Source organism: Sciurus vulgaris, assembly GCF_902686455.1.
Source record: "Sciurus vulgaris genome assembly, chromosome: 13".
Classification (NCBI taxonomy): domain Eukaryota; kingdom Metazoa; phylum Chordata; class Mammalia; order Rodentia; family Sciuridae; genus Sciurus; species Sciurus vulgaris.
The window spans coordinates 7,590,113-7,609,585 of record NC_136474.1 but is presented as its reverse complement, the minus strand read 5'-3'; the positions used below and the strand labels follow the sequence as shown (position 1 = coordinate 7,609,585).

The following is a 19,473-nucleotide window of genomic DNA, read 5'->3' as shown; positions in this document are numbered from 1 at the left end:
AATAGTAGTATACATTGCCACAGAGTCCCTGAAATATGTCCAGTGAAGCTGGGAACTGAATGCTTCATTGTAATTAGTTACAGTGGAATTTAAATAGCTACAGATGGTTAGCAGGTACCACGGCTGGATGGTTCAAGTTTGGATGGTGAGTAACTTCTAAAAAGCTCAGAGATACAGATTTTGCCTAATATTAATGAGACACTGTGTTCAATTCCTCATACCACAAAGAATTTAGGCAATTTTGCTAATATATTCTATGAATAATAATGATGTTGGTGAAAACTTGCATTCTGCCACATCATGTTGAAGATACAGTGGGATAGCATCCAAATCTTTCTTTGAAAATGTATAGTTATACACTTCAGTTTGGGGAAACTATTCTTATAATACATGATTTTATATTTATCATTTAGTACAGCATAAAATCAATAATGCAACACAGGGCTATAAACACAAGTTCCTTGATTTATTAACTGAGAATTCTTAAGAAGGGACTTGCTTTTCTATACCTCTTGCTCTCCTTTGCAAGTAAGACTCCAGTAGGTGCACATCAGAAGGTTCCTTTGATGTCCAGATAAATGAATTGTATTAGTACTACTTTACCTGACATTAGTGAACTCTCAGGACAAGGGGTGCCTCATGTATCTTATCATTTTATTGAATATTCTCATAACTCATACTTTGCCAATTTTACTGCTTGGTTATGAAGAAATTTTTAATCTTTCCATCTAAGAAAATAGTCTACAAAGTGGTCACTTACATATAGATAACTGACCAAAATTGGGGTTGAATTTTACAACTATCAAACATATTGAAAATAAAAATGCATTTAAGTTATTCTCATACAAACATTACTAATCAAACTAAAGAAATATCTAATTATACAATGTGGTTGGTATTGGATTCTTGACACATTGAATCAATGAGAAATAATTAAGAAAAAATTTTTATTTTTTTATTGTAAATAAATAGGGTACAACTTGTTTCTCTGTACATGAAGTAGAGGCATACAATTTGTGTTATCATATATTCACATAGGGAAGAAATATTTCTAATTACTGTTATTTATGTAGCAATATTAAAATAAAGATTTTTAATATTGATGAATTTCTTAAAATACTTAATAAAAAAGAAAAGAATTAATCAACCAATATTATACATTGTATGAATTATATTTTTTAATATATAGAGGAGGAAATGGTGGTCAGATATCATAAACCTGTATGGAAGATCAAAGGAGTAGAAGAAAAATATGGAGAGGGACAGAGGGAATAGGGATAGGAAAGGGGAGGAATTACTATAAGATCTGTCATAATTATGGTACATACTTGAATAAATATATCACAGTACATTTCACTTTTCTGTATATCTATTAAGTTCCCAAATGAATAAATAAGTAAGTGAGAGGAAAATTAGTAAACTACAGGTAGAGGTATGGGGGAGGGAATGCAGGGGACAGCAGAGGCTGAAATGCAATAATTAAAATTCCATATACATATGATTTTATCAAAATGATCCCAACTATTATATATAACTGAAATGAAGGAATAAAAGATATATGATAATAGATTTGTAGACAGATAGACAGATAGATAGATAAATAAAATATGACCAGGACAACAGTACCTATCTCAGTTTTGTCCTGAGAAATAACAATATGGTGACTAGAGAAGCACTTGTACATTGGTCTACTTTTTGTCATCGTGACTAAAATACCTGTCAATAACAACTTAGGGGAGGGAAAATTTACTTTGACTTGCAATTTCAAAGGTACTGGTCCATGGTGAGCTCACTCTATTGTTCTGGACCTGAGATGACATAGAACACCTTGGTAGAAAATTAGAGTGGGGAAAGGAGGTATGACACATGTGGCTGTCCTACACATAGTGCACATGCATCTGGGCCTACATCAGGTCCTCTGTAGACCACACATAAAAACCAGGAGGCATGTCATAGGTGGTAGAGAACTGGGAAATGTGAATGGATGAAACCAGGGTTCAGGTTGGTGGGCCTGGGCAGGAGACTTTCGACTACTTCTCCAAAAAATGACTCTAGGAAGAAGGATAATTAGACATGATTTAGACTGAGTGATATGGATACTCCTGTTGATGTAGCTCTCCATCTCTTGAAAGAACTGGAAATGATGAATTCCCCTAATAAAATTCATGAAAATAATAATTAAAGATTTACAACATTAACCTGGTATGGTGCATGCCTATATAACCAGTGACTTGAGAGGATGAGGATCTCAAGTTTGAGTTGAGCCTGCACAATTTAATTAGACCACCTCAAAAAAGAGTGTGCTTAGAGATATAGCTAAGTGGTTATATGCCCTTGTGTGCAATCCCCATTACTGAAAATAAATGCTAAAAAGATTTTTGCATAAAACCCAATATTGCTCTCAACTGAGTGGTGGAAGAGGTGGGACAGGGTAGTCCCGACTCAGGTTATCACTGTTTCTCATGATACCATGTAGGGCAGGTGAAGGATTTGGACACTGAAAAGTGGCATTGGGAGCAGGAAGGAGGTGCCCCCATTTCTGTGCAGCAGCTTCAGCAAATGTCACATTTCTATTCTAATCCTAATGAGCATGTTTTCCCTGCAGCCTCCCTGATGTCTGAGGTCTCAGTTACTGGGTGGAAGACTCTTTGAGCTGTGTGTAGAGAGGAGTGGAGGAGGAGGAATGTACCTGCAGAAGAAACCAAGGTACTGTTGCAATTTTGACCTAATCACTTCTAGGCAGCTCTTCACTCAGTTGAGGACAAGAAAAAGCACACAGAGAAAAAAGTGAAGATCAGATTCGGATATAGACAATACTGGAGAAAAGACTGGAGGACAACAGATGACTCATAAAATGCACTGGCTTTTCCTGTCTTTCCTGGGCTCCTCCTCCCACACCTAACAAAGCAGTTTCATTCCATCCTGCCTGCAGACATAACCATCAAACTCCACAGAAACTGATGGGGATGGCAGGGCCTGGAAGCCAAGAGTGGAGGAAAACATTCAACAAAGAGTGCATAGATTGAGTGAGTGTGGATTCCAGCACTAGCCGCCAAAGAGCTGTGAAAACCAGAGCTGTGACCTGCCCCCCAAGTGTTTAGAAAGTCAGGAATGATTAACCATATTTAGGAATCAGAGGGACAGGTGCTAGGTGGAAGAAAAACCAGAAAATGCAGAACCACTGCCATCTGCTGGATAGAAAGAAAGTGAGTCTGTCCCCCTGACTCATTTTTCTCCTCCTCGCTTTTCCACTCTCCTTAGTGCATGCCCTTTTTATTTCTTTTCTCTTTTCCTCTCATTTTTTCTCTTACCCTGCAGGGAGACACTCTGTTTGCTTAATAAACTCCCTTATGTGATTTTCCGTGTCCGGCGTGGTTTTCTTGGGTTTTCTTACACCTATTGCGCGTTATGGGCCTATCTCTTCTCAGTTCTATCAGGCCTATATCTTCTCAGTTTTCTGCATGGTTTCTCTTCCAACATTTTAAATATTGCTGTATTCCTATCAAAGAAAAGATGTCAATTACATATGCTAGTTGGGGTGCGCAGTTGGGGGTCTAGGTCCTTGTGATACCACCATTTACTGGTGACAACTTCTGCTCCTTCTCATATTAAAATTTGAACACTAGAGAAACATGCCAAGGCAAGCATACTAAGCAGGTTTTATTTAAAGGTAATAATACAGACTTCTCCCGGGAGGAAGAAGGGTACCATGACTGATGTTCTAAAGTCCCAAGAAGTGAGTGTACCCTACATCTTTTATTGGTTGAAATCTTTTTTGTTCTCCAGTTCTCTCCCCCCTTATCTCTCCTTCCTGCCTATGTGACTAGGCCTGGTTTTGCATTAAGTGAGAAGCCATGGGCAGGGGAAGGGCCAAGGTGATTCAGGCTGGTAAGGGCCCAGGGGGCATTAATTAGCAGCTCCTTGTTTGCAGTCCTTGATAAAGGCAGGTAAATTTGGTAATCAATGGGCTCTGGAGATTTTTAACATTCCATTCTCCCAGGGTAGTCTCTAACTGCCAGAGGCAGATGTCTTTCATGGCCTTCATTTCCTAGATTTGACCAGGATCACCTATTTCTACACTAACTGCCTGTCCTTAATTCTGGCTTCACTTTGTTACTGACAGTGCAAGTGAAAACATCATTATTTGTGGTAGAATAGAATGGGCTAGGCAAGAGAAGCTTAAGTCTCCCCAATCTGCAAATTTGTCGCAGGTGCTGACTGTGAGGCATTCCATTCCCTATACAGATCTGATTGGGCTCACCCCATTTGCTCCCATAATTTTTCTAGTAACACATGGTTAGAATAATGTCCAAAATTCCCCCATTGGTTATGTTAAAATGCAAAATTAGAATACTGCCCACTTTGCCCTCATTGATTATTTTATAATGCCAAACCTGAGGCAGTAATTGCCATGGTGATAAGTCCTTAGTGGCAGTTGTTCACTGCAATGAAACTTATGGCAAATAAGGATGAGATGACTCATCTTCCTGGCTTGTCTTCCAGCGGCATTGTCCTGGTAACCTGCCTTGCCATCATGGAGTACCTGAACTCTAACACCTACAAGCTATGAAACAAAACAAAGTGATTTCCATTGTTACATTTTCCATTGAAAAATGGAACATTCCTCTTACTGTGAGCTCCCTCCAAACTACCGGTGGCGAATTTACCCCCAATGAACACCCCCACCAGAGTTTTTTCTATTTTACCAAGACCTTTGGCCTGAAGGGACGAAGAGAAAAAATAGGACAGTGGGGGCCCCTGGGCCACTATCCGATTCTCTGGTACCCTGAGATTAGCTGGGTTTTACCCAGGCACAGCTGGATTTCACAAAAGCACCATCCCACCTGGGCTGTTCTGAGTCCAGCAGGCAAGGCCAAGGCCCCGCCTCATGATCTCCAGAGTGCCAGCCATTTCCTGGGAGGTGGGGTGCAGAAGCGCACTATGCTGGGGCAGTGGCTGTAGGAGGTGTTGTCATCAGGGTGTGCTGCCGGCATGGGTCCTCGTGGTGCCAGGTGGGTGGTGATGGCTCCTTTTGATTTCAGCACTGCTTGAGCAGCTGCAGGCTTTCAGTGTTCATGTGGACAGAGCGATTTTGCTCGGCTTCAGGGTGATAGGTCTGCTGTAGGACAGCTGAACTTGTGCCAAAAAAGCTCTTCCTGGACAGGATCGAGAATGTACTGTGCACTCCATGCAACCCTTGCTTTCTGTGACCGTTCGCCTTCAGGTCATGCTGGGATTGAACTTTGTCACAATCCCCAGACCTTATGAACAAGAAGAACTGAGTGGGGTAAGACATGCTAAAACTCTGTTTCTGCATCCGCATTAAGCCTGATGAATGAAAGCTATACTGGAGTTTTTACAGGGGAGGAACTCTGGGAAACGTGGTTTATATTGTGTTGCAGCCATTTCTTATTAGGAGAACATGGGAAAGCACAGAGATGATGATAGTAAGCTCATGATCCACAAATGACAGATGCTGAAAATGAGATTCAGACTTCGGATCAGCAAGCTTTCCTTTACTCTTCTGCAAAGTCAATGGATCAGGCATGGGAGGGCCCATTTTCTGGTTATGGAGATGGCCTGCAGGTTACAGAAGGAATATAGGTTTTGTAGTTTTGAATATTTTGGACATGCGGATTGCACAGTCAGGGACTTAATTTTGCTGATTAAATATTACCTTAGGAGGGTAGTTGTGAAAAGGTTAAAATTCTTTGTTATCTTGCCGGAGTCCAGACCTAGCAGGAGTCCATGGGTTCCACACAGGTAAAGGGGATGCGGGGAGACAGCGTCGGCGATGGATAGAGAGTGAAAGACACAGACTCTAGTTCTGGTGCAATCAATCCCACTTTATTCTGGGGAAGGCTGGGTTTATATACATTTTTCTTCAGGCTATAATGGCAGTCTTCTGGTTAATATTAAAGAAGTTTCCAAAGAATAGGTAGGAAACAGCAAACTTACAGATTATCCTTACCTAATCACAATTGTTTTAAGAATATTTAACTAACTCAAAGAGCTAATACAATGTTTATTTCCTTAATATCTAAACTCTATATGATGTAAGACTATTCTTATTACTTTTGCTTTAAAGCAATAAATAATGTCATGTGACCATTTCTACTAGGTCCATCTGGTTAATATCTAAATAGCTGAGTTAAGGGCTACAGAAGGGCAGCGGTCATATTTGATTCTTGTGGCCAAGTTTTTTTTCTGAATAGATTATATTGTCTTATGTAGTTCTTTTTTCCAGAACAGGGCATTGTGTACCAATGTTTATTATAGGGGTGACATATTCTTTGTAGGAAGGAAGGAATGTTGTGGAACCTTATTCTTTTGCCTTACCACCACACATAAACAAAACCATCATGTGGATTAAACCACCTTGTAGGAGACCGGGAGATCTATAGCTACCTTGTCTAAGGGCTTGACTTTAGGGGGGTACTGATACCGCCGTTTACCGGTGACAAGTTCTGCTCCTTCTAATGTTGAAGATTGAACACTAGAGAAGCACGCCAAGGCAAGCATAATAATACAGACTTCTCCCGGCAGGGAGAAGGGGGCCATGGCTGATGTTCAAAAGTCCCCAGAAGTGAGCGCACCCTACATCTTTTATAGGTTAAATTCTCTTTTGTTCTCCAGTTCTCCCCCCCTATCTCTCCTTCCTGCCTACGTGACTAGGCTTGGCTTTGCATTAAGTGAGAAGCCATGAGCAGGGGAAGGGACAAGGTGATTCAGGCAGGCAAGGGCCCAGGGGGCATTAATTAGCAGCTTCTTGCTTGCAGTTCTTGATAAAGGCAGGTAAATTTGGTAATCAATGGGCTCCGGAGATCCTTGACATTCCATTCTTCCAGGGGCAGTTTCCAACTTCCAGAGGCAGATGATTTTATGGCCTCCATTTCCTCGATTTGACGGGATCCCCTATTTCTACAATAACTACCTGTTTCCAATTCTGGCTTCAGTACCAGGGCTTGCCATTGATAAAATAAGCTGGTCCATATCTAGTAGCTACTGTGGGAGGTGCTTTGTGCTTAGAACTTGGGGAAACATTGTTATCTCTAAGTATCTGTGCCCCAACAGATTCTGGCTGTGCCAGTAAATGCAGTGTTTGATTTTTAACATAATAAAAACATTCTCCTGTAGTGAGGTTAACATCACAGGGTTTCAACATGTGTTTTGTCTCCGTGATGTTTTTCTGGAAATTTGCAGAATTATTCCCATCACCTCTAGCAAGATCCTCAGACTGAAGTGAGTAATATATTATTAGGAAAACTCCTCAGAGTAACATCCAAGCTAGGGAGGCATACATCTGGCATGGAATCCTTTGAGGGTGAGTCTTTGCAATCATTCTTCAGTGGAACTCTGTCAAGCACTGCAAGGAGAGCCAGGCGCCCCACAAGGTAAAACAAGAAATACACATTTAAGGGAGAGTACAGTCTCTCTCCAGAAGAAGAGAAAGCCATTATCTATTTTTTAGACTATTTTCTTTACCCAAAAAGTGACTGACTTTTTTCTTTAAATATCAGGATATTTTTCTACTTGGTTCCTTTGCTTAAATGGAGAAATGGTTTACAAAAGACATTCAGGAACTTTTTATGGCAAGTTATTTTTGGATGGTTGTGTGGTAGCTATACTTTCAGATTAATAAACATGAAACTGAGATTGAGCATATATTTAAGATGTTTATAAAATGTCTAAGAAAGTGCCTGGCTAGAATACTGCACAGGGTTTTGTCAGTTTTCTTTCCAAATTTTCTCATTTGTGTAGCAAAATCTGGCAGAGTTATCTGCCAGAAATGAGTACTGCATACCATGGAAATGTCATGTAGCCCCCCACTAATACACACCCACATGTCCACTCATCCATTTTCTATGCCTCCATTAATTCGGTGCCAGCTGCTTTTTAATAGATTACTCTTGAATGAAACTCAGTTTTGCACTCAGGAAGTCAAGAAGTCTAAAGTCAGTTTTCTTTTTTTGGTTTTTTTTTTTTTTTGTTTGTTTGTTTTGGTTATTGATAGTGCTGAGTTGACTCATTCTCTTCAATGCCTCTAAAGACAAACCTGGTATTCATCTAGGGACAGAAATCTGGTGACTGGTGGCTTAAGGAATTTTCTTACTTTCTTAACAATGTTAAAAATTTTAATAGTAATTTGCTTTTTACCTGGAAATGAAATATTTAAAACATTTATCTTTATATCATCTCCATTGAATTATTAAATTTAAATTTAAAAACTGGTGACCAGATTTTTGGCATTTTCTATACTTCCACATGCCATTTGATTGGTTCTCAAAGCCTTCAATCTCATTAATTTATTTTTACAGCCTACCTTTAATCCAGTGTTTACAGAGGGCTTAGTGTCTGGGATTTCTTTCATTTTTCTTCTTTTCCAGGTTACCCAGGCATTACTGTCTTAATTTCAATTAAGCCCACTGTCTGCTCTTGGCACTCTACTATTTTGTGCCTAGCTTTGCAGTTTCCAGCTCATTTTGTTACATGTCTGCTTCCAGCTCTTATTTTTCATATGTCTTTTGAACATTTTTTCTGAGATGGGTTTTTGTGGCTTCCCAGGCTGGTCTCAGGTTTCTAGGCTTAAGTAATCTCTCTGCTGCTACATGATGAATAACTGGGACAACACGTGTGTGCCACCACACCCAGTCTTCTTGGTGCAGGGCACTATTTTGATGTTCATATTCTTTAGGGAAATTCCCTAAGCACATGAAGTTCACACTGCATTGTGGAGGCAGATACAAGACTCTGTGCTTTGTACAAAACCCTGGAAGACCCCAGGGATATTAAGTTGGAACTGAAACTTCTGGAACAGTTTGCAGAGAATTTGAATGGGTCCATTCAGCCTGCTGTAACAAAATACCACAGAACAAGTAGGTTGAACAAGAAGAAACTTTTTTCTCATAGTTTTAGAGGCTGTAAAGTCTAAGGTCAAGCTTCTGGTCTTTTTGGTTTATTATTAGGTTTCTCTTTATGGTTTGTAGGCATCTGCCTGCTCATAGAGTCCTAACATCAGCATTTCTTAGGGCCAGTTGTCTCAATTTTGTGGGGGTGGGTGAGAACAGGGGACTGAACCCAGAAACCTACACCTGTGTTCTCATCCTCTTCCTATAAAAACACCAATTTTATCTCATTAGTCACCCCATTCCATCTTAATGTCTCTTTGAGCCTTACCTGCCTCCTAAAGGTCTATCCCCAACACAGTCACATTGTGTGGAACAAGGCTTCAACATATGAATTTTGGATGGGGGAACACACTTTGATTGAGAGTAGAGGGCCTGAGTTCCAGCTCCACCTTTTCTTGTGGATGAAGCAAAGGGGCATGCTCAAAGCCCCCTAAGTATTATGTAGATGATCTATAACTCAGGATTCATGCCTGGTTCCAAAGCCTCAACACCTCCATGAGGCCACAGGACTCATGTAAATTTCACATTAGGTCTTGGATAGCAGCATTCAAAAAAAAGTGGAATTTGTATTTGTATGGTCCTCTTCAACAATGGGACAAATATCTGTTAGGTTGGAATTTGACTGGCTGTAGAAGGGGGAACAAAATGACTGAGGAAATGGGCAGCATGCAAAACAGCAATTAATCAAACAGGGGCAGATAAACTCCACTAACCCTCTATCACTCAGCAAGACCCCCCACCTATTCTGGCCTATAAAGACCCTGGGCAGCTGGGCCCACATGTGATTTTTGGTAGTTTTCCACCATGACCTGTATCCTGGGGGATTTGGAATTTCACCTGAGATCCAAATTCCAATAAAGCTTGCTTCAACCATTTTCTGTCTGCTTTTGTCTGGCCACTAGTCCTGCCCCTGTGGTTACAACATCCTCAAGAGAAATTTTCTGAAGCTTCTAAGAAGGACTTAGCATAAACTTGGAAAATGTCTGAGGACTGATATTAGAAAATCAAGGAACAACAATATATTTTTAAATTTCCTATCAAAGAAGAAATGCAAAAGCAGGTATAGTGCACCTCACAGGCATAGTGATAAAACATTATGTTATAAAAATATCACAGAGGAACAATTTACCTATATCATCAGAGTGCTGAAATGAAAAATTTGAAAATTCATATAAGAAAGACAGTAAAAAGTTAGAGTATTTTAAAATAAGATTCGAAATGATCCACTTCTCCCTTAAGAGACTATTATCTGGGAGTATCTCTACAAGAACATGAATGTGAACTTCATGCAGCCTGCTTAAATGAAGGATTCATAAAAGACTCAAATTAGAAAGATGCCATGACTGTGGTATATAGGCATTTACAGAGCAAAATCTCAAAGGGAATCACAAGAGATTAATCTAAAAATATTAATAGAGATAATTCTAAGTACAAATGAAAAAGAATGTATATCATGTCTATAATAGTTTAAATAAAAACAAATTCTAGCAGAACCAGTAATATATAAGGATCATATATTTATAAATGCAAATTAGAAAAATAGATTGTAAGAGCAAAGTAAATTTATAATACAGTAGTGAGAAAATTCAACCCTTGGTGAGGTTGGTTTGGGTGGAGATGGAAATTCAGTCTCAACTTTTTACTTCATAATTTCTCATGTACCCCAAATCTTATTAATTGGTAATTTCTCTGGTTTTGTAGATTTGAAAATATAAAAATGATGATATTGTTCACAACCAAAAATATTTTACTTTGATTTATTTGCATTCTCTATAAGTATCTCTGCACCAACAGGTTCTGGCTGTGCCAGTAAATGCAGTGTTTGAATTTTTACATAATAAAAACATTCTCCTGTAGTGAGGTTAACATCACAGGGTTTCAACATGTGTTTTGTCTCCATGATGTTTCTCTGGAAATTTGTAGAATTATTCCCATCACCTCTAGCAAGATCCTCAGACTAAAGTGAGTAATATATTATTAGGAAAACTCCACAGAATAACATCCAAGCTAGGGAGGCATACATCTGGCATGCAATCATTTTAGGATGAGTCTTTACAATCATCCTTTAGTTGAACTCTGTCAAGCACTGCAAGGAGAGCCAGGCGCCCCCGCATTATCTGGGGAAATAGGAGTTCAAATCATGAGTGAAGAGTACTCAAATCTTGCCCATTGCTGTTCTTTCTCTGAAATCCATTGTTTACCAGAGTTTCAATAATTTTCTGTGCCTCCATTTAGGACTATTTTGCAGTGGGGAAAGGTCAAAGTTCAGAGCCCTGCATTCAGTATCCACCCCTTTCCTTCAGGGCTCATTGTTATTAAGAAAAGATTTACTGGGAGTTTAATGCTTTACTAGTTTCCCCTCCCTTCTACAAGGTGCATGTCTCTTTATTTTTCTTTGGGAGCTATCTTGTGGGAATATTATTTACCATCACCCTTTGTTGAGGAAACGACAAGATGGCATTCAGAAAGTAGGAGAAACCAGTTTATTTTACACAGGAGGACCCAGAGAAGTTTAGCACTCCAAAATTCTAAGCCCTGATCCACAGTTTCTGACAATAATTATTTGTTATTTGACATAACCTTAGACCCATCCTATCATTGGAGATTTTTCTTCTTTAAAAAAAAAAAAAAATTCCTAATCTATGTGACTGAAGGTCTCGTGCAGTGTCTCTAACATAAAGTGTCCTCACAGAAGAAAAAAGAAGAAACAGCTTCTCTCACAGACACCTATTACATTTCAGGAGGAATGAGTTAGACTCTTAGTGCTGTTATATATTGGTCAATTCAATTTCCTGGAGAAAGGCTAAGAGAGGGGAGAGGAATTGACCCTTTCTCCAGGTACTAGACTCTGACCATAACGATTTTGTAATTTTATTTCACAACCAGTTCTGGTTTTGCCATCACTCCTTCACTCAAAAAATGTGAAGAAAATGTAACCTGAATATTATGGGTGAAAAAATGAACGTACTGAGAAAATGAGCAGTTTTCTGATATCCTTGCTATTTGTATGTATGTTTATGCTTCTTTTTGGACCAGTGATTGAACTCAGAGGTGCTTAACAACTAATCCACATCTCCAGCCCTTTTTTATATTTTACATAGAGACAGGGTCTTGCTGAGTTTCTAAATTCTTTACTAAGTTGCTGAGGCTGGTTGTAACTTTACATCCTGCCTTTACTTCTCAAACTGCTGGGATTACAGGCTTGTGTCACCATGACTGACAGCCTTGCAATTAATTAGCAGAATACCAAGGGTGAAACTCAGGGAATATGTTAGTCATGGGCCTCTTTAGAGTAAAATCCTCATCATTTTTTATGTATAGGAAGTTGATCCAAATGAAGAATAAACCTGTTTGAGAAAGGACATGGATGGAGGAAGTCAAGCCTTTCACCTAATTCCTGTAGCTAAAGCACCCTGTGAGATTTGCTTTCCAGGTCTTTCAGTGGGTCTTGCCTTTTTTTATCCCCTTTGTCTTATTTTACTGTGATGGAACTTTTTGCTTAAAATGTCTTTTTAGTAAGTGTTCACATTTTTTTCTAATTTCCAGAACATAACAAAGATGAACTTAATGAAATCAATCCATCTGAGATCCATGGAAAATTTCTTCACTGAAGAGAGTATGCATGGTTCTTTTTGGCATTGCCAACTTCCATTGTAAGAGTGAAATCATTATATTTATATTAGAAATAGCATATATAGAGAGGCAGCCCTCTTCATTGTTGTTAATGAAGTAGAGATAATTTCTAGTCATTTCTAGTCATAACAATTTGCTTTAAGGATCATACCAATTGCTATTATTGAAAGATATGTAGTTCAGTGTTTCTCCATGGTTCCATGGTGGAGCACAATCTTGAAACAATTCCAAACTGTTGTAGAATAATATTCATATAAAACACAATGGAAACGAACACATACAAAAATGAGATGAAAACATCCAAGTTACACACAATGCAAATCATATGTTGGTTTGTGTGGCATTCATTGTAAGATGCTGTGTCTGACTCTAAAAGTTGAGTCTGAGTATCTGTGCTGAGATTTCTATGACCCAGGCATAGTCTATAGCATCCAAACCTACTGTCAACATGTGGAAGGACATCACTCCAGAATGTGGAGACCCTCCCATAGGATGTCTGGCCAGACCTTAGCAGGGCAGTTGTTCCCCTGGAGGAAACTGCCTGAGTGGTTTTTGATGGTAAATTAATAGCTCTTCCCCAACACTTAAAATTTCAATGAGCTTTGATTTATATTTAGGTTATCTATCAATATTTGGCCTGTTGTGAATTAAAATGAGAATTTATAAAACACTACATTCACATAAAATATTGTGTACATATTACATTTTAACATACATAAGAGTGGCATTCTTGTAAAGTTCTGGAAATCTTGAAATTAGAATACAGATGGATTCCCCTCTTTATATATTTTATGTTCATCTTTTGTCATGTAACCTGTGGGAAATTCAACTATACACTCGTGGAATAATGAGAATAAAAAAAGTCAAATAATATTTTGGTATTATAATAAAATAGCTTTGAACTTATGGTACCCTAGAAGAAACTGGTGTTCCAGAATCTGCCTTGACAACACTGTTCTATATTATTAGATTTTAACATGCTCTATTGCTCACAGTGACTTGTTTGTACATAAATATCTTTTGTTATTTTGAAATATTTGTTTTGTTCTTGTGGTTATCTTTCTACTCAAGTCTTAATTTCTGGGCCCCATTTTTTCTAAATTTAAACTTGTAATATATGACTTATTGGGCTTTTCCATATACTTTACTGAGGTATAATTGATTTATAAAAACTTGCATGCATTTAGGTTGTGCCCTAAGGAACCTTTAGCTCTTCCAAGATAATAAATGTATCCATTTCCCCCAGAAGTTCCTTGCTTCCTCTTTATTACCTCCTTGTTTGCAAAAAATTGCTGCTGTGTCTTTTCTCACTCTAAAATTTTAAAACATTAAATAATCATATATTTTTCATGTTCTTGTCTATCTTCTAATAGAATGTTGACTTTCACATCTTCTGTGTATTGTTTTCTTTCTTTTCAGTACTGATTATTTCTTTGTGTATATTTTAATTTGTTTATCCATTCACTTACTCACTTTTGCTATACATGCAGAATATACATGTAGAACTGTACTTGAATTTCTCTTGTTTGATGCCCAGGAGTGGAATATGTAGACCATGATGTAGGTGTACACTTTAAGAATCTGCCAAACTCTTTCCAAATAGATAACCACATTACATTCCCAACAGTGTGTACAAAGTTACAACTGTTCCATGCTTTCATCAGTCCATTTTCATGGTCAGTACTTTCATTTATTGTTAATGTCTTTTTCCCATAGTGGAAATTAAACTCAGGATCTTAAGCATGCTAGATAAATGTTTTACCTCTGAGGTACATCCAGTTCTCCTTTCCTTTAGTACTTCGTATTTTACATAAGAAGTCAGCCAAAACTCAGGTCATGATGATTTGTTTCTCTTGTTTTAGAAGGTTTTATGTTTTTAACACTTATATTTAGATCTATAATCATTCACACTTAATTGCTCATAGTGTGTGAGGCAGAGCTCAAAATTATTTATTTATTTATTTATTTATTTATTTTTTACATATGATCACAAAATTTTTCCTGCACCATTTGTGGGAAAGATTATCTACTGACTTTGCATGTTTGTCAAAGCTTGCTTGACCACTTAGGTGTGAATCTACTTGTGTCCTCTGCTATATTCACTTGGTCTCATTGTCCTTACACACTGTGATGTTTGCTGAGCTCTGCAATAGCTTGGAACTAGGTAGTGCTGTTCTTCCAACTTCTTTCTGCTGTTTTGACTCTTCTATACTCTTCACTCTTTTACTCCATTTTAGATTCAGCTTTTCCACAAGTCTTGCTGGGGTTATGTTTACAGTTACAATCAATTAATAACTCAATGTAAGAAATAATGAAGATTTTAAAAAATATTGAATCTTTTCATATATGACCATGGCATATCACTCAATTGATTTAGGTCATTTAAATTTCCCTTAGTATTGTTTTATGTGCATAGTTTTCCAGGTATAGGTCGTGAATAAATTTTTAATAGCTTAATTTTATTATTTTTTAATGTACATTGTGCTTGGGATCCAACTCATTAACTCACATATGCTAAGGAAGCACTCCAAAACCCAGCCATCATGTAATATCAGTCAAAAAATTTTTGATTTTTTTTTTTTTTTTTTGTCATGGAATAGGACAGGAAGATAGCAAGCAACAGCATGTTATTTTTAGAATAGCAAAGGTAATAAAATAACAGATTCCTCTGAAGAGAAGGGGCCCCAGAGTCAGAGCCTGGAATCTTATAGGAAATTACTGACTTTGTCTTTTCAAAGGTTTTGGGCCCTTCTCCTTTTTCTATCTGCTCTGACTCCAGGCTCTCTTTTATTTATTGTTGCTTCCAATTCCAATGCCCACACATCTGTTTTAGTCTTTCTGGTGGGACTCTGCTCTTGTCTATGGGCATATTTGTTAGCTAGATATTTGCCTTATTGATGGAAACTCTGTGTTCTCTCAGTGTCTGCCATGCCTTTGGCTTCCTCCTTTGCCATCCTGTCCTTATTGCCCACACAATTCTAAATCTCCCTCAGGATTTTATATTAATGTTTCTTTGATGGGTTGTGAAACTTATTCATAAGTACACATATCTGTTGTATATGGTCTTATATTAAAGTTCAATTTCTGCTGCATGTAAACAGCCATGCCTGCATTCCCAGCTACTCAGGAGGATGACAATATAAGTAAAATCAGTCTGACAAATTTAAAATAAATTAAAGGTGACTGGGTTTGTGAGTGTCCCTGGATTTGATCCTCAGAACAACCAAAAATATCATTTTTGATATTTGTTGTTACAATATAGAAGTTCACTTTATTTAAAATAATTTTTGCAGATATTAATTTTCAATTTTTTATAACTTTTATCTGCAGAATTTGTCCATTTAATTGTTTTAATCTTTAATCAGTAAAAATATCTATTTATTAAAGAATATTTTGAAAACACAAATAAAATGAAAGAATAAAGTTATAATGTTATAATTTTTATTTTTAAAATATATTTTTCTTTGACTTAAAATTCCAATATTTTCAATCATTTGATAACCATATTATTTGTTTTTTAAAAATACTTTATTTTGGAGTAGGTTAAAATTCATGTGCAGTTATAACACATAAATCAGAAATGTATACTTTGCTCCATTTCTCCTAATGGTAAACCATCTTGTATAACTAGTATACTGGCACAATTAATATGATGGACTCAGTGTGCTCCACTTTAAGCCTAATCAGATTCACCAGAGTTACATGTACTTCCATATGTGCATGCTTCTGCAGCTATTTTATATATGACTCTTCAAATGCAGATGATCATTCAAGATTCAGATTTATATCATAAGCATCCCTTGCAAAGACTTTTGTGTAAATTGGTATTATTTCCTCCTTAAATTATTTGTAAAATCTGTACACAGTGATGCATGCCTATAATGCCAGGTATTCAACAATGTGTGTTAATGAATTACACATTGTGTAAATTTTGTGGATTGGCTCTCTTTTTACCCAGAAACATTCTCCAAGCAGGTTGCTCTGGCTGTCAGTAGGTTCTCCCATGAGAATATTTTCATTTTGGTGGGTACTTATAAATCTAGTTGTGGCATATTTATATCAGGATATTTGTGGAACTGTTTCCATTTCCTTGGGATGAATGCCAAGGTGAGCCACTGCTTGGACCCATGTGTAGTTAAAAAGTGTCAAAGTATTTTTAAATGTGCTGTCTAATTTTTCATTCCCACCAACAGTATGTAAAGAGATCCGGTTTCTGTGCCTTTTCACCAGAATTTGTTTTATTTCACTCCGATGGATATGGGTTTAGTTTCTCACTGAGTTTTTATTTCTATGTTTGAAGTGGCTAATGAAAATTTTTTTATGTCTTTACATTCCCTCTTCCTTTCTTGAATGAATACAGTTGATATTCCTCTAGATCGTGTATTCCATGGTCACATTAAAGTGATTTATTCCTTGTAGGAGATTTTCAGTAGAATATTCAATTGTGTTGATGCTGGATATAACTTTCTTTTCCTTCAGAGTCTGGTTTTATTTACTTTTCTTTATTGAATATGATAAAACTTCCAGAACTTTCCTTTTCTTTTCAGTGTGATGAGTTTTCATTGTGAGTGGTATCAAATTGTGTCCAATACTTTGTTTTGCATCTACTAGAAGATTATTGATTTTAAAAGACTGATCCATTTTTATATTACTAAAAATATTCTCACTTGGTCATGATGTATTGTCCATATTTTACATTGCCAAGATCAATTTGTTAAAATTTTTAGACGTTTTGCACATGTCTTTTTGAGGTATGTTGGTCTATAGTTAAGAAAACCTGGGCACATTGGTGCACATCTGTAATCTCTGGTACCCTGGAAGCTAAGAACAGGATGATTGTAAGTTTAAGGCCAATCGCGGCAATTTAGTGAGAACTCTCAAATTAAAAACTTCTAGGGATGAAGCCAAATAGTACAGCACTTGCCTACCATGCATCATGCACTGGATTTAATTTGCACTCCAATAAAATATAGTTTGTAAACTTCACCAGTAAACCCACTTGAGCCTACACTTAATGGGAACATTTCAGTCATTAAAATTCTTTAATAGATACAGAGCTGTTCAGGTTATTTCTTTCTCCTGTAAGGTTTTATACTTTTAGTCTTTTAGTGTCTATTTTATCAAAGTCGTTGAATTTGTAGGCTTAAAGTTGTTTGAAATCTTTTTTTATATCTGTACTCTCAACATTCATAGGCTCTCTAGTGATATTATGGTTGTGCTTTCTAAATGTATTCTCCTGTGAGCAAAGAATATAGTTTGCATACTCAGAATTCTTTTATTATTTTTTTAAGAATTTTGTGGTTTACACTAAGGTTTTGTCATAAAAGTGTTCTTCCTTATACCCTGGATACCAATAAAAATTGTTGTGTTGTTTGGTGGAATGTTCCATAAATTAAATTAGGTCAAGTTTGTAGATGTTAATTCTGTATTCTTACAAACTTTCTGTTGACTTTTTAATTGAGTGTATAGTTGAGAATTCATAAAATAATTGTGTTTTTTTTTTCTCTCTTTTCTTTTTTCTCTTTTTTTTTTTGGCATGGGGGATTAAATTGAACCATATTCCCAGCCCAATTTTGCATTTTATTTAGAGACATGATCTCACTGAGTTGCTCAGCACCTTGTCATTGCTGAAGCTGACTTTGAATCATGATCCTACTGCCTCATCCTCCCAAGCTACTGAGATTAGAAGTTTCCTCTTTGTTCTATCATTTTTTTCTTTATGTATTGTTCAGTCTTCAGGAGTTCAATGTTTAAGATAATTTTGTGCTCATGTGGATTGACACCTTTCTCCTTAAATAGCCTTCTTCATTCCTGATATGATGGTATCTACTTAGAATTCTTTTTTGTCTCATAGAAACGTATTACTAGATACACCTAGTAATAGGACTGAGTTTCATCATCATATACCTCCTGACCTGATATATGTGTAGGTACCTATTATGTAGTCACTTAGTGCATGGGACTGCTCTGACCTTGAGCACATTCTCTATATTTAGGGATGGTCCCAGCACCCTCATGTTTTCACATCCTACCCTCCATATCACTCTGCCAGTGGTGTTGTTTCCCAGCTTATAGATGATGAGATATTCAGGTGGGTCATTCCTTGTCCAGTGGAGGACCCCTGATGGAGCTCCCAGACTCTGACTTCAAAGCTATGTCAGTCACTTTGGTCTATTCACAGTGCTCTTACTGAGGTGGTGAGCTGTGGATTCATGATGTCTTTCCTTGGTTGAAGTAAATATTTTTTTCATAAGAGAAGGTCTCAGAGGCATGCCTTGATGTTCACTTCTCTTCTCTGCTGAAACTCTCATTTGGGCTCATCTAGGTCAGCGTGAGGAGAAGCCAATTAATTGACTCAAGTGCTGTCTGGCTGACCTTTGCATTTGACCTTTGCCAGCCAACTGTGCCCTTTCCCATAAACATTCTCTGCAGTGTCCTTGGAGTTTTCTCACATTTACTGGAAAAGAGACTATTTCTGTGGAGTGGCTGAGCTGTCTTTCTTCCAGTGAAGCCAGCAAAACTCCTTTTGTGACTTCTCTGTCATCATAGGCTTGCACAGGGGTTTATGTTATTGCCAGCACTTAGAATGTCAGTGTTCATGATTCACAGGACCATTCAAACATGTGGGCTGGGCGGAGTGTCCCCATGCAAACACAAAGGACCAAGCTTAAGTGTGGTATGCCTCTGTCCAAGTTCTCTCATCTAGGAAGAACAGAACCAGAGTAGGACCCAGACCTTCTGAGAACACACCCATTACTTGGACCATGCTCACTCCTGCTTTACTTGTGATCATAAAATAGTCAATGTTCCCAGGATGCCCTGCAGCAATCCTTCTGTAGGACTGCTATTTCCTGAGCTGCTTCTAAGTTTGTTTAATTTTTTATCCAGCAAACTTTTAAACATTCATGAAAGCATGGTTAAATACATTTCC

At 37.5% G+C, this 19,473-nt stretch overlaps 1 long non-coding RNA gene across 1 annotated transcript in view; it reads left to right on the top strand.

The window, feature by feature from the left end:
* Positions 1–19,473, top strand: part of LOC306643029 — a 468,395-nt gene that overhangs the window by 436,263 nt on the left and 12,659 nt on the right. The window contains exon 2 of the long non-coding RNA XR_013758797.1: positions 12,456–12,525. This is a non-coding gene — a long non-coding RNA (uncharacterized lncRNA). The remainder of the gene's footprint in view (positions 1–12,455; positions 12,526–19,473) is intronic.